We start from the raw sequence: 13,815 nt of genomic DNA on the forward strand, positions 1-13,815 counted from the left end.
ATCCCGGGCACTCTCCGCCACGCCGTTATCCAAGACGAACCCCTCTGGTACTACTCTCACTTAAAAACACAAACACACTCTCTCTTAGGCATTTTATCAAACACATAACAGTCTACTTTTCTTTTGTCTCAAAAAACAGGTTTATATTCTCTGCGGACATGACCATAAAGCTCAAACACGAGCTCATCTTCAACAACTTCAAGACCGTCAACAGCCGAGGCGCGAACGTCCATGTAAAGAAAGAAGGTTCTTGAAGAAACTAGAAACTTCTCATTGATTGAATGTTTACAAAATGAAAAACTAACTACAAATGATTAACAACTTCCTATTTATATACACCAAGAAAACAGGGGCTAAACTTCCCGCCCAAAATAACTGCTTAACAAACTTTAGAAAACTCGAATCAATGCTTGACAGCTGTAATGCACTACTTCTTCCTTCTGGCACGTGTTGTAACTGCTTTTCCTTCTGTCGTTTTCTTCTGTTCTATATTCTTCTTATTGACGTTTAGCTTTGTATGTCGTTTATGCTCTGTTTTCCCTTTAATAAAGTGCACATGTTGATCACCAAATGAGTATGACTTACACTAATACAAATTTTCTGTACCTATTTTTGTGTATCACTCTATGTTCTACCAATAACAACTTGCCATATATTGATTTTACTTTCCTTATAAAATAATTGGAGTTAAAAATAGAAAAAATCATATACATGACTAGTTGTTATTAGTGAAACATAGAGTGGTACATAAAAAAAAGGTACAGAAAATTTGCATTCAAGTTAAACGTCTTGATCCCTGCACAAAGTCAGAGGGAAATTTTGAGAAAAAACCAAATTGACACAGCAACGAAGTGGCTAAAATGTAAACAGATCAATTAACGTGCTAGGCAAAGGCAAAGGAATATTAGATCTCACACCAAACGTGGTGGTTTTTGTCTCATAATTAAATTCCTCTCTCATCAAGTTATGTGCGAACCTATTCAATGGTAGTATTAATTAGCTGATACATGTGGTATATACAAGTATTGAGGTTCACCATGGCCTACTAAATGTGTGCAAAAAAAAAAAAAACTACAAAATGGACAGGTTTTTAAGCATTCTTATATCATCCAAGTTACCGGCTATTTTTCTTTTTCTTTTTTTTGAACCTAGAAAAAACAAAGATTAATAAACAATAAAGCCAAATGATAAATTTCTTGTTTGTCGTTTCTAAATTCAAAAAGATGTGATACTTTAAAATGATTGACTGACTTTACAATTAAGATGCATACATCAATTCCAATAGTAAAGAATAATAAACAATATTTACAATAACAACTTGGATATCTGGATGCAAGAATTTAAATGTTCTCTGCCTCAATGATAGGCTTATCATATTCTGCTTGCTCTTCTTTGGCATGCTCTTTCAATTCACGTTGCTTTGGAGTCAGATTCATTCACAAATGACAAGTCAGGTAATCAATTTGGTTCCTACCAATGTTGTCAATACCTTTTTCCAGAATGCAAACTGGAGCAAGAAACACCCTTTCTCCTTCGAATAAAATTACGGGTCAGTTTAGTGTATTTCAATCCATTCCAACCTAAATTGGAGTTTGGGCCTGTAGTAAGTTATCAGGCTGTACCCATTTTTTTTTTTTTTTTTTAATTACAAGAAAATTTTGGCACCAAATATGGATTGATAGTGGTAAGTAAAGGAGTAATATTAGTAGTGGATCTAAATGAGAACTAGTAAAACTTTGCCAACTAAACTGTTATGAAAAATGTTGTAAATTGTTTTGTGTATTGCTTTTTTTTTTTTTTGTTGGAGAAGTGCTATATCAAATCCTAGATTTTAAGTTGTTATTGGTTCTAAATTCTAATTTCAATCCACTATTGAAATTATTTTTTTGCTATGATCAATAACAGCTCATAATATCATGCTACTTAAGATTTATTATAAAAATGGTGTGAAAAATGTTATGGATGTACTATTTCTTTCTCTATTTTTTTTTTCTTGTTTTTCGTTTGATATAAAAATATTATTTTATTTATTGCTAATATTTGGTTTTAATTAATACTATTACAATAAAAAAATAATAATCATAGAGTATTAGTTAAAATTTGGAGGCCTTTTATATACTTGGGGCTCTAGATGACCACCTTAATACTTATATAGTATGGAGCTGACACTACTAAAACTACTCTCCCTAACTCCAAGTTATGGCTCCATACTATGAACATTAGAAACAAAAGAAAAGCTACAAATGCAGATAGTGTACACTTGGCTTGGCAAAAATTATGATAAAGTGGATGATGATTTTTTTTTTTTTTTGAGAAAAATGGATGATGAAATTGTTGTGCACTATAGTGTACTCTATCCATTTAATGGAAGTGAAGGTGGACCACTTATCTGGTGGCAAATGTGCTAGCAAGAGGCCACGGTGCGAAGAAAAAATACCGTCTAGGGCCAAAGTCTTTTGTTTTGTCTCCATGTATACTTTTATTTATCTTCTAAAAAAAAGTGTATACTTTTAATTTTAGTTACATGATTTAGTAAATAATGATGTGATTGTTTTCAAAAATAATAATAATCATGTGATTATTTAAATAATTTTATGAATTATATATATTTCTTAATATCCATGTATATACAATCTTATAAAACTATCACAAAATGAGTTGGAATTTCAACTAGATTTTAAGGAAAACTTTATCAGTTAAAATGTTCAATACTTTGGCCTAGCCCCTAAACATGCTTCCTTATATTTCTTAACCTTTCCCCACAAAAAAATAAAAATAAAAATAAGAGCGATGGGTAATCTTCAATTGTTATTGATGCCATTGACGCCAAGTCTTCAATTGTTGTTGTGTAGGTAATCTTAAAGGAAATGTTAAGTTATTATAAAATTTATTGATTACAAAAAAAAAAAGTTTTACAAATTGATATGTGATAATGAATCTAATTAATTTATTTTTTACCAAAAAAAAAAAAAAAAAAACCCAATGCCAATAGTTGTGTGGGGCTAAAGAAATTGTGGCCCTGGCCCAAGCCCAATTTATCTTAGGGTCCACGGCCCAAGCCGAGGAGAGCCATTGCCGAGGACGACCTCCTGCTCGGCACTTCACTAAATGCCCAAATAAAGGAACGAACTGAGTGTAGGGGCAAGGCAAGGGTAAAAGCCGCCAACACCGTAACACGGAATTCGGCGTCTGACAAGCCCATACTCAAACCCATGTCCATGCGCTTTTCCAGCAACTCCCAACCACTCTAGGTATGGGTCGACTGGACAGGACTGCTCCCCAAAAAGTAAAATTAACACGTGGACGCAAAAAGGGGAATGGAACACCAGTATAAAAGGAGAAGAATACAAAGCTGGAGAGGGGGACAACTCTTACTAATGGAGGGTTTAGCTAGTGAAGCCAAGCTCGCCCATGCAGCATTTCCCGTAGGAACTATGACCAAACCGCTCACCTATGCCTAAGGTCGTACCTTTCAAGCCCACTCTCTACAAATTCATTGTTGAGGGTTTTTGGGGCCAGAATCGCTCGCTCGTTGGGCTTGAGCCCCAAAATCTGTCCCTTACAATTGGCGCCGTCTGTGGGGAAGGTTTGTGTCTTGGCATAGGCGATGGTTTGAGACAGTACCCTTGCCATTCCTCCCAGCCAGTTACAGTGTTCTAGCGTAAAGCTTCGTTAGGGGCTATGATTCTTGACTAGGGGCTACACTTTATAGCGTCAATCACGCAGATGGTTCAAGGGGCTCGGCCGAAGATCTAATTCCCCTAAAGCCAAGGCCCCATAGATAAGAAAAACAAACTACAAGTTTTGGACAGAACCAAGGTCTTGTATGGTCCTCGGACTCAAGCCTCTGGGGAAACCAACTATTTAGGAGCAGAACTACAAGTTTTGGACAGAACCAAGGCCTTGTATGGTCCTCGGACTCAAGCCTCTGGGGAAACCAACTACTTAGAAGCAAAACTACAAGTTTTGGACAGAACCAAGGCCTTGTATGGTCCTCGGATTCAAGCCTCTGGGGAAACCAACTACTTAGGAGCAGAACTACAAGTTTTGGACAGAACCAAGGCCTTGTATGGTCCTCGGACTCAAGCCTCTGGGGAAACCAACTACTTAGGAGCAGAACTACAAGTTTTGGACAGAACCAAGGCCTTGTATGGTTCTCGGACTCAAGCCTCTGGGGAAACCAACTACTTAGAAGCAAAACTACAAGTTTTGGACAGAACCAAGGCCTTGTATGGTCCTCGGACCCAAGCCTCTGGGGAAACCAACTACTTACGAGCAAAACTACAAGTTTTGGACAGAACCAAGGCCTTGTATGGTCCTCGGACCCAAGCCTCTGGGGAAACCAACTACTTAGAAGCAAACTACAAGTTTTGGACAGAACCAAGGCCTTGTATGGTCCTCGGACTCAAGCCTCTGGGGAAACCAACTACTTAGAAGAAAACTACAAGTTTTGGACAGAACCAAGGCCTTGTATGGTCCTCGGACCCAAGCCTCTGGGGAAACCAACTACTTAGAAGCAAACTACAAGTTTTGGACAGAACCAAGGCCTTGTATGGTCCTCGGACCAAGCCTCTGGGGAAACCAACTACTTAGTTTTGGACAGAACCAAGGCCTTGTATGGTCCTCGGACTCAAGCCTCTGGGGAAACCAACTACTTAGAAGCAAAACTACAAGTTTTGGACAGAACCAAGGCCTTGTATGGTCCTCGGACTCAAGCCTCTGGGGAAACCAACTACTTAGAAGCAAAACTACAAGTTTTGGACAGAACCAAGGCCTTGTATGGTCCTCGGACTCAAGCCTCTGGGGAAACCAACTACTTAGAAGCAGAACTACAAGTTTTGGACAGAACCAAGGCCTTGTATGGTCCTCGGACTCAAGCCTCTGGGGAAACCAACTACTTAGAAGCAAACTACAAGTTTTGGACAGAACCAAGGCCTTGTATGGGACTCAAGCCTCTGGGGGACTACTTAGAAGCCTACTGCCTTGGGACTCAAAACCAACTACTGAGACGAAAAACTACAAGTTTTGGACAAAACCAAGGCCTTGTATGGTCCTCGGACTCAAGCCTCTGGGGAAACCAAACCATTACTGGACAGAACAAGGCCTGTATGGTCCTCGGAAGCAAAACCAACTACAAGACTTTTGGACAGAACCAAGGCCTTGTATGGTCCTCGGACTCAAGCCTCTGGAGGAAAACCATTACTTTAGAAGCAAAACTACAAGTTTTGGACAGAACCAAGGCCTTGTATGGTCCTCGGACTCAAGCCTCTGGGGAAACCAATTACTTAGAAGCAAAACTACAAGTTTTGGACAGAACCAAGGCCTTGTATGGTCTTCGGACTCAAGCCTCTGGGGAAACCAACTACTTAGAAGCAAAACTACAAGTTTTGGACAGAACCAAGGCCTTGTATGGTCCTCGGACTCAAGCCTCTGGGGAAACCAACTACTTAAGAGGAAAATTGCAGGGTCTAGACATAGCCTGGACGATATATGGCCCTAAGAGTCTATCCCAGATGAGGGCTATCCATTGATAGTTGGGTTAATTCCTAGATTGACCGAGATCCGCAACTGGCCCTCGGATCCTCGATACCAAGGGAGTTAGTGCAACTGTTATAGGGCCAGATGTTATTGAGACACGGCCAAAGCCCCTCATTGCTCGGCAGCCCCCTCGGAGGGTATATTTAGTATTTATCGTTCTCGGACGATCGCCGCGCCTGCGTTATGGGGCATTGATCCGTCATCTCGGTTTGTTTTCTGAGTTTAACTTACTGGGAATTATCGTTATTATACTTGATAATACTTGATAATGCCGATAAATTCAGATTGGTAAGGTTTTGTTTCAAAATTTCCGGCTCTAAATATCACTAAAGGAAAATACATACATAGCACACCCGTTCACAAAGTGATTGCTGCCGAAAGGAAAGGTATTCAGAAAGAAATAAACTCATCTTTTATTAAGACAAAGAAATAGTACAGTTTACAATGAAAAGCTGGAATAAGCTTATACTAAAGCTAACTATGTAAGCAAAAAGAAAAGATACAAGAGAATGAAGAGAAAGCCGAAGAAGAAGTGCAGAGGAGAGGTTGGCTGCTATTCCAAGATGTTGTCTAAGGAAACTATTCCTCAACACCTTTACATGCCCATAACTCAGGCAGCCAAAGAACCCCACGTGGGGCCTACACCGTTGAAGAAAAGGTGCAAGGAACCTGACCCCAGGCTAGCACCGTTTGAAGAAAGGGTGCAGAGAGCCGGAAGTGGAGGAGCCTCCGTATAACCACGCCTGCGATAGAGCAGACGGCGCTGATGGCGGAAAACCTTACTTCTGACGCGTCAAGAATCTGACGCGACCAGTACCTGCTTCGGATTTTGGCTAAAAGATGTAGAGATATCATCCCCATCTTACCAAAATGGAAGATCATCTTGAGTCTGTGTCTACCTTGTCCCGACCACATCAGCTTGAGCCTCGGAGGGACCCGGCGCCTCTGTGGCGGGTGTAGTTCCTTCGCCCCTATACGTGCCTTAAGCATATTACACTAAGGGTGGGAAGCACTAAGTATAGAGACTGTGATTGTAGTTGAAGGATTACAGTTGTGAAGAAAACCGAAGGGTTTGAGTGTAAGAGGAATAACCTCCTGTCCTACTTATTTAAAGGGAAAGGAGGAGATATTTAATTTACGCAGAGTTCCAAGAAATGCTACAGATAAGGAATAGTTGGCTCAAGTTCCAACGCTATTTGTGACCGTAGGATCTGAAGATCCTCGTGAAGGCGCACCTCGAGTGTAGGGGTGTCAAAGGACTCCGCGTGGGTGGGTAAAGGAATGCCTCTTGATTTGGCACGTCCCCCGTGTAAATGGAAAAATGCAAATATTAATGGAGTGTAGAATCAGAGCAGGCTATGATGTAAGCCCAACATTATCAAAACCCTCCTCCCCAACTAAAAGTCGGGCAGCAGGCTTTTGAGGGGCTATTGTGGGGCCAAAGAAATTGTGGCCCTGGCCCAAGCCCAATTTATCTTAGGGTCCACGGCCCAAGCCGAGGAGAGCCATTGCCGAGGACGACCTCCTGCTCGGCACTTCACTAAATGCCCAAATAAAGGAACGAACTGAGTGTAGGGGCAAGGCAAGGGTAAAAGCCGCCAACACCGTAACACGGAATTCGGCGTCTGACAAGCCCATACCCAAACCCATGTCCATGCGCTTTTCCAGCAACTCCCAACCACTCTAGGTATGGGTCGACTGGACAGGACTGCTCCCCAAAAAGTAAAATTAACACGTGGACGCAAAAAGGGGAATGGAACACCAGTATAAAAGGAGAAGAAAACAAAGCTGGAGAGGGGGACAACTCTTACTAATGGAGGGTTTAGCTAGTGAAGCCAAGCTCGCCCATGCAGCATTTCCCGTAGGAACTATGACCAAACCGCTCACCTATGCCTAAGGTCGTACCTTTCAAGCCCACTCTCTACAAATTCATTGTTGAGGGTTTTTGGGGCCGGAATCGCTCGCTCGTTGGGCATGAGCCCCAAAATCTGTCCCTTACAAGTGGGAACTAGGGGAATATATCTTTAAGAGCAATAGTAATATAAAGATTAATCAACCATTTTTTTTCCTAAAACTATAGATAAAAAACTAAAATTTCAGCCAAACCACAGTGGGTAAATTATAATTTACCCTAAATAAAAAATTTCATGTGGAAAATACGGGTCACCCTGCCCAAACCGACCCAACCTACAACCCAATTAACACAATCCGTTTCTTACATGTTTAAAATTGCCCATTTTGACACGGACATGTTTTCAATTCAAACCCGATTGACCCGACCCAAACTGTACACCTGTTTTGCCACCTCTATAAGATTCTCTAATTGACTTTAGGCATGATTGCTTATCATTATGAAAGAGAGCATATATTAATAATTAAAAATCTTCCTTATTCATTATAAGGAATTATCACCTTTAATTTTATTTGTGAGTTATGTCGTTTATGAACTCCCATGGTGCTTGGACCCAAAAATAAATCCTGTCAAAATATTGAAAATCCTTGTGAGGCAAAATTTGTAACGGTACTATTCATTCATGCCAAATTTTTTACCATTTAAAACATCTCATTTGAAGTGTCTTATTTAAAAGTGTGAGCTTAGTTAATATGTCCCATTTAAAAGTATGGTGTTCTATTTTTTTTTTAACTTACTTTCCCCAATTGCTTTGGTATGGGCTAGGCATCCCTACCAAACATTTTCCAATAATCTACCAGAGATGATTACGAAAGTACCATTAAGGCCTAAATCTTTGGCCTTTTCTTGATTTTAGGTCTATTCAAATAATGCAAACAAAATAATACAAAGGGTATGGGTTAGTCACCAAAATAATATTTTCTAAGAATGTACTAGATAAAAAATTGAGAAAGCACCATTTATGGCAAAGTCTTTGGCTTTACGTTAAGTTCAGGTTTTTTTTTTTTTTTTTTTTTTTTTTTTTTTTTTTTTTTTGTAGGGCCAAGTTCCCAAATTATTATAGAAAGAAAAGTGCTGTGAAAATAAATAGTTTTCGCAAGATTAAAGAAAGGAGAAAAAAAAATAGGCATAGAGAATTTATGTGCATTGATAATTTGCCTACGTGTATAGACTGTAACAAAGAAAATTCCCACTATAAAATAAGTAGATTACAATAGTAGTACACATGCACTTTCACAATACCAAAACCCCAAATACATACCCTTAATGCTCTCTCACAAAGAATAAAGAACACCCTATTTTATTTTCACTAGAGCTTGTAGCACCACTCTTTCTCACAAACAAAAACATAGTCACATAACCATATATTCATATTAGGCTAGGCTGGTTTGTGCTTCCTAATTCTATTTAGAGTCCGGAAGCAATAGTCTTGTCTTACACGAATTCAAAACCAATTAGGAATCCCAACATTCAGTCTTGTTCATTTAGCTATTTTATCAAGTGTTCTGTTAAGTTTCTCAGCTCTTCCATTTTGTTGAGGTGTTCTATGTACAGTAAAGTGCCGCTTGATCAGGAGCAGTTTGATGCATTTGGGGGCTTTAGGTGAAAATTGATTTGACATTTTTTATATATTTAAATATGACTTTTTTTGAAAAAAAAGTTTTAATATTACTTAATATTTATTATCTTGTTTTAGATGCAAAATTACTAATTAATCACGTAGAATTTTTTTTTTCTTCAAAAAATCTATAGACACAAAACGATTGACAAAACTTTTCACAGTTGTTGATTTGACAGATTGAAAGTTGTAAGTAAAGAGGTGATGTCAGTAATAGATCTAGATGAAAACTAGTAAAAGTTTGCCAACTTAACTGTTGTGAAATTCTGTGTATTGCTCTTTTCTTTTTCTTTTTTCTTTTTTCTTTTTTCTTTTTGGTGGTGAGAAGTGCTATATCCACAATATTTTCACAAAAAATCCTAAGTATTAAGTTTTTACTAATTCTAATTTGGATCCACTATTGAAATTACTTTTCTACCTACCAATAACAGCTAGTAACAACTTGCCACTTAGGATTTGTTGTGAAGAATGTTGTGGATGTATCATCTCTTTCTCTCTTTTTTCTTGTTTTTCATTTCATAAAAAAATATTATTTTATTTATTGACTAATATTTGGGCTTAAGTAATACTATTACAATAAAAAAATTACTCTTTTGGTTAAAATTTGGAGGTCATTTTCTACTCAGAGGCCTTAGGCAACTGTCTCATTCGCTTCTATAGTAGAGCTGACCATGCTCTTGATGTCACGCTCTTCACAAAACTTCAAGAACTCCTTATTCATGTACTCAATGCCATTATCAATTCTAAGGCACTTGACCTTCCTTCCAATTTGGTTTTCCATTTCTTGTTTTTTAAGAAGTAAATCCAAACTTTTTTGAAATGGTCTTTTGGGTACCTCTTGTAATGTCCCTTTTTTTTTTTGAGAAACCAACTAATGTCTCTATATGTTAAATTAAATGCTCAATTAGTGGTTTTCCATGTTATTATCTTCCCAACAAAAACAAATAACGGAAGTAAGTAAATAATAGTCACTACAAAGAACACGCTTTGCATTAGACCAACTGCATTACTATAACGTTGACTGTTTGATATAGGTATATATGACTATATGTCGCATGCTTGTGGCTATTTTAACTGAAGAACACTTTGTTTGGAGAAATATTTGTCTTATTTTTGTCACTAAAATTCAGGAAAAGAAAAATAAGATGAGTTGAGACGTTTTTGCTTTTTGGTGGTGTTAGTTTTTGTTCAATTATATTTTAATGGGTGCTATGCTTGCTGGGAGCAAGATAGAATAGGGGCTTGTTTGGTAACATTGTTTGAACAGTAGTTTTCGTTGTTTAAACAACATAATATATATTTTCACAACACTTTTTCACTCACATGTATTTCTACAACACTTCAACAACGTTACTAGAACAACATTACCCAGGGGTGGATCTACATTTTGTTTATGGGGTTCAAATGAACCCCCTGACTTCAATATATATATATATATATATATATGTGTGTGTGTGGGGGGGGGGGTGGGGGCTATGGCCCAAAGTAACGAGTTGGGCCTTGGGTCTATCCAAGGACACTAGCCTGTCCGAGGAGGCAATGTGGCTTAGGCGATCCATGTTAAGCCTTATCACGAGAAACAAAGAAAACAGGTCCGAGGAGGAATTCCTTCAAAGTACTTCAGCTTACGTAGGCTGTTGTGTTATGGCTGGAATTTTTGTGTTTTGAACCTTAGAGCATCCACAGCAGTGGAGCTAAATTTTTAGCAATTTAGCTCCACCAAAAGTTACTTTATCTATTTTACCTATACACATGCTACAGCAGTGGATCTATTTTAGTTTTCAACATAATAAAATAATATAAACATCACAATAAAATATTATAATCACTACAATAAAATAATATATTCCACTGCCAAAAAAATATTACACCACCAACCTCAACCACCTCTACCATCAACCACAGGCGCAACCACCACCAACACCACCACCACCACCAACACCACCACCACCACTACCTGTAGTCCACAAAAAAAAAAAAAAAAAAAAAACCCACAACGAGCACAAGCCCACTGCCACAAACACAAACACAAGCCCACTTGCCCACAACAGATCGGAAAACACCAACACCACCACCAGCACTACCGGCAGTCCACAGCAAAAAAGAAAAAGAAAAAAACCACAACGAGCACAAGCCCACTGCCACAAACACAAACACAAGCCCACTTGCCCACAATAGATTGGAAAACTCCAACACCAACACCATCACCACCACCACCACCACCACTACCGGCAGTCCACAGCAAAAAAAAAAAAAAAAAAAAAAAAACTAGCCAAGAAACTGATGGCGGGGTCTAGGGCTGGGACGACGATGGTGATGAGTGCTTGATGGAGTGAGAGAGATGAGTGAGGGAGATGAGAGCTTGCGACAGCGTGGGCTGGGCTAGGCTAGGACGACGACGGATGGCGTGGGCAGGGGCTGGGACGGCGATGGTGATGAGTGCTTGATGGAGTGAGGGAGATGAGTGTTTGATGAGTGAGGGAGATGAGTGATCCGAGTGCACGGTGAAGAAATGGAATAAAAGATTGAAAAAAATAAGATGAGTTTTATTATTTTATTCGATAGTGGGATTAAAAAATTGTTATTATTTTTTAGATGAGTGCTACAGTGCACATCTATAAATAGATGTGCACTGTAGCAAATAAGCTAAATTTTATGGATTTGGCTCCACTGCTGTGAGCCCTTTTTACTATATTGGTGGAGCTAAAATAGCATTATAGCTTTTTAGCTCCACTGCTGCAAATGCTCGGTCTGTTTGGTTTTGGCAAACAACTTTGTGGATTGTTTAGCTTTTGAGAAATTGTTTGGGATTTTAGGAGTGAGAAAATTCAAAGAACTAAATTCTTTTTAAATTCCATTAATATCTAGTTTTAAGCCAACTGTTGTGCGGATGGAAAAACTAATTGGTTCTTGATTCTTGAATACCTATATATTATATTGTGCACACGAACAATAGTTGGGTTTTGGATTTTGGATTATGCTATTTTTTTCAACAACTTTATTTTCTTTTTATAATTTTCTCCTCTTGAATGTCTAGAATATTGTGTACATGAATATTATACAAAACTTAACAAAACTACTATACCACAAGTTAAAAATTTTGGATTTTGCTTCTTTTTTTTTTTTTTTTTTTTTTTTAATTTAGCAAACACAATATGATATAGCTGATGTGATCCAATGAAGACAATAACAACTACTATTTTTGGGGCATAGCAACTTATACAATCTAACAATTTCTCGTAGCCATTTAAAGTTCATGAGCTAGAATGCTAATAGCCATCTTCTCCCAGACAATAACAATTGGCCGAGTTCAGCAAATTTGCCACTGACTTTGACCACAATGTATTGGACAATTTGTACAAAATTATTATTATTGATTAAATGGTCATTTGAGTGGAAAGATCAAATTAATTTATTTTTCATATCCTTTTCGTCAGTTCTCTTTTACCAAATTTTAAGCTTTGTAAATTGCTTTCTATTTAACAATTAATCTCATATAGTATATAACGTATGGTTTAATTGTTTTTTACCACAAACTTAAAGGCTTTGTGTTCAAGCTTTTCAAATCATAGGATTGATTGTCATGCGTTAACTATTTTTATGACAGACGTTTTGAATTCATAAACATTACCTATACCACTATGAACCAATGGGGAGAACAAGCTTGAATGCAATTAAAATATGGACTTAATGTGGGAAGGCTATGTCTGACCACAAATATATATATATATATGTGTGTGTGTGTGTGGGGTCAGGTTAGTAAGATATAATATATACACCTATGTTCTTAACTCACTTACAATTTGTATACACACTATTTTAATTCTTTGAGATAATTCAGAACTTTGATAAAATGAATGTAATGACAGGTGGATAATTTGTATATGGACACACTGATGAATGTGTGTGATGGACATGGGTGGAATCAATGACAAAATACTGTTTAACAATTTGGTCTTTGAGGGAAATTTGTATATGTGAGGATCTATTGAATTTGATCATTTTATTGAAGGTTTGTTTAAAACATATTTTATTTATTTACCTTATTGTAGTTAAATTTTTGTATATGATGATTCTAACCTGTTAAACCCTACTTTAGTCTTTTTTTTTTGGTGGTCTTATTATTTTCTATTGGCAACTAACTAGACGTCATTTTTAGGAATTAAGGATCCATGTAGCTGGTAAGAAGATTGCACTTGAAAATTCAGAAGAATTAAAATATGATACAATCTTATCACATGAAGAAAGAAAAGGAAATCTAATGTTGTGTTGGCATGTCCTTCCATTATTAGGTTACAAATATCAGATCTCAAAAAAAAAAAAAAAAAAAAAAAACCCAAAATAGTATAATGATATATTTGTATAGATAGAGAGTTGGAAAATACTTTAGAAAAAGTTCAATTTTTAAGGTGAACATATTATCTTCAAAAAAATTTAGATTATAGCATATTACAAAATAATTATATATTCTTACGCATCGCGTGGGTTTGCGACTAGAAATAATAATAATGCAAAATTTATGATATTAGTGATATGAGAAGTGCATGTGATTTGTAACACTTTTATAACAAATTATAACAAATTCTAGACAGTAAGTTATTAAAGTTGATTCAAATTTAAACTCACAACTGAAATTAAATTCTTACCCAAACAATCTACAATTGAAATTTATTGTATATTTATAAACATAGTTTAGTATTTAGTGTGAAACATTTTCTAGGAAGGCACATGACACGAGCCAAGAAAG

The sequence above is a fragment of the Quercus lobata genome, chromosome 4 (assembly GCF_001633185.2).
Source record: "Quercus lobata isolate SW786 chromosome 4, ValleyOak3.0 Primary Assembly, whole genome shotgun sequence".
NCBI lineage: Eukaryota > Viridiplantae > Streptophyta > Magnoliopsida > Fagales > Fagaceae > Quercus > Quercus lobata.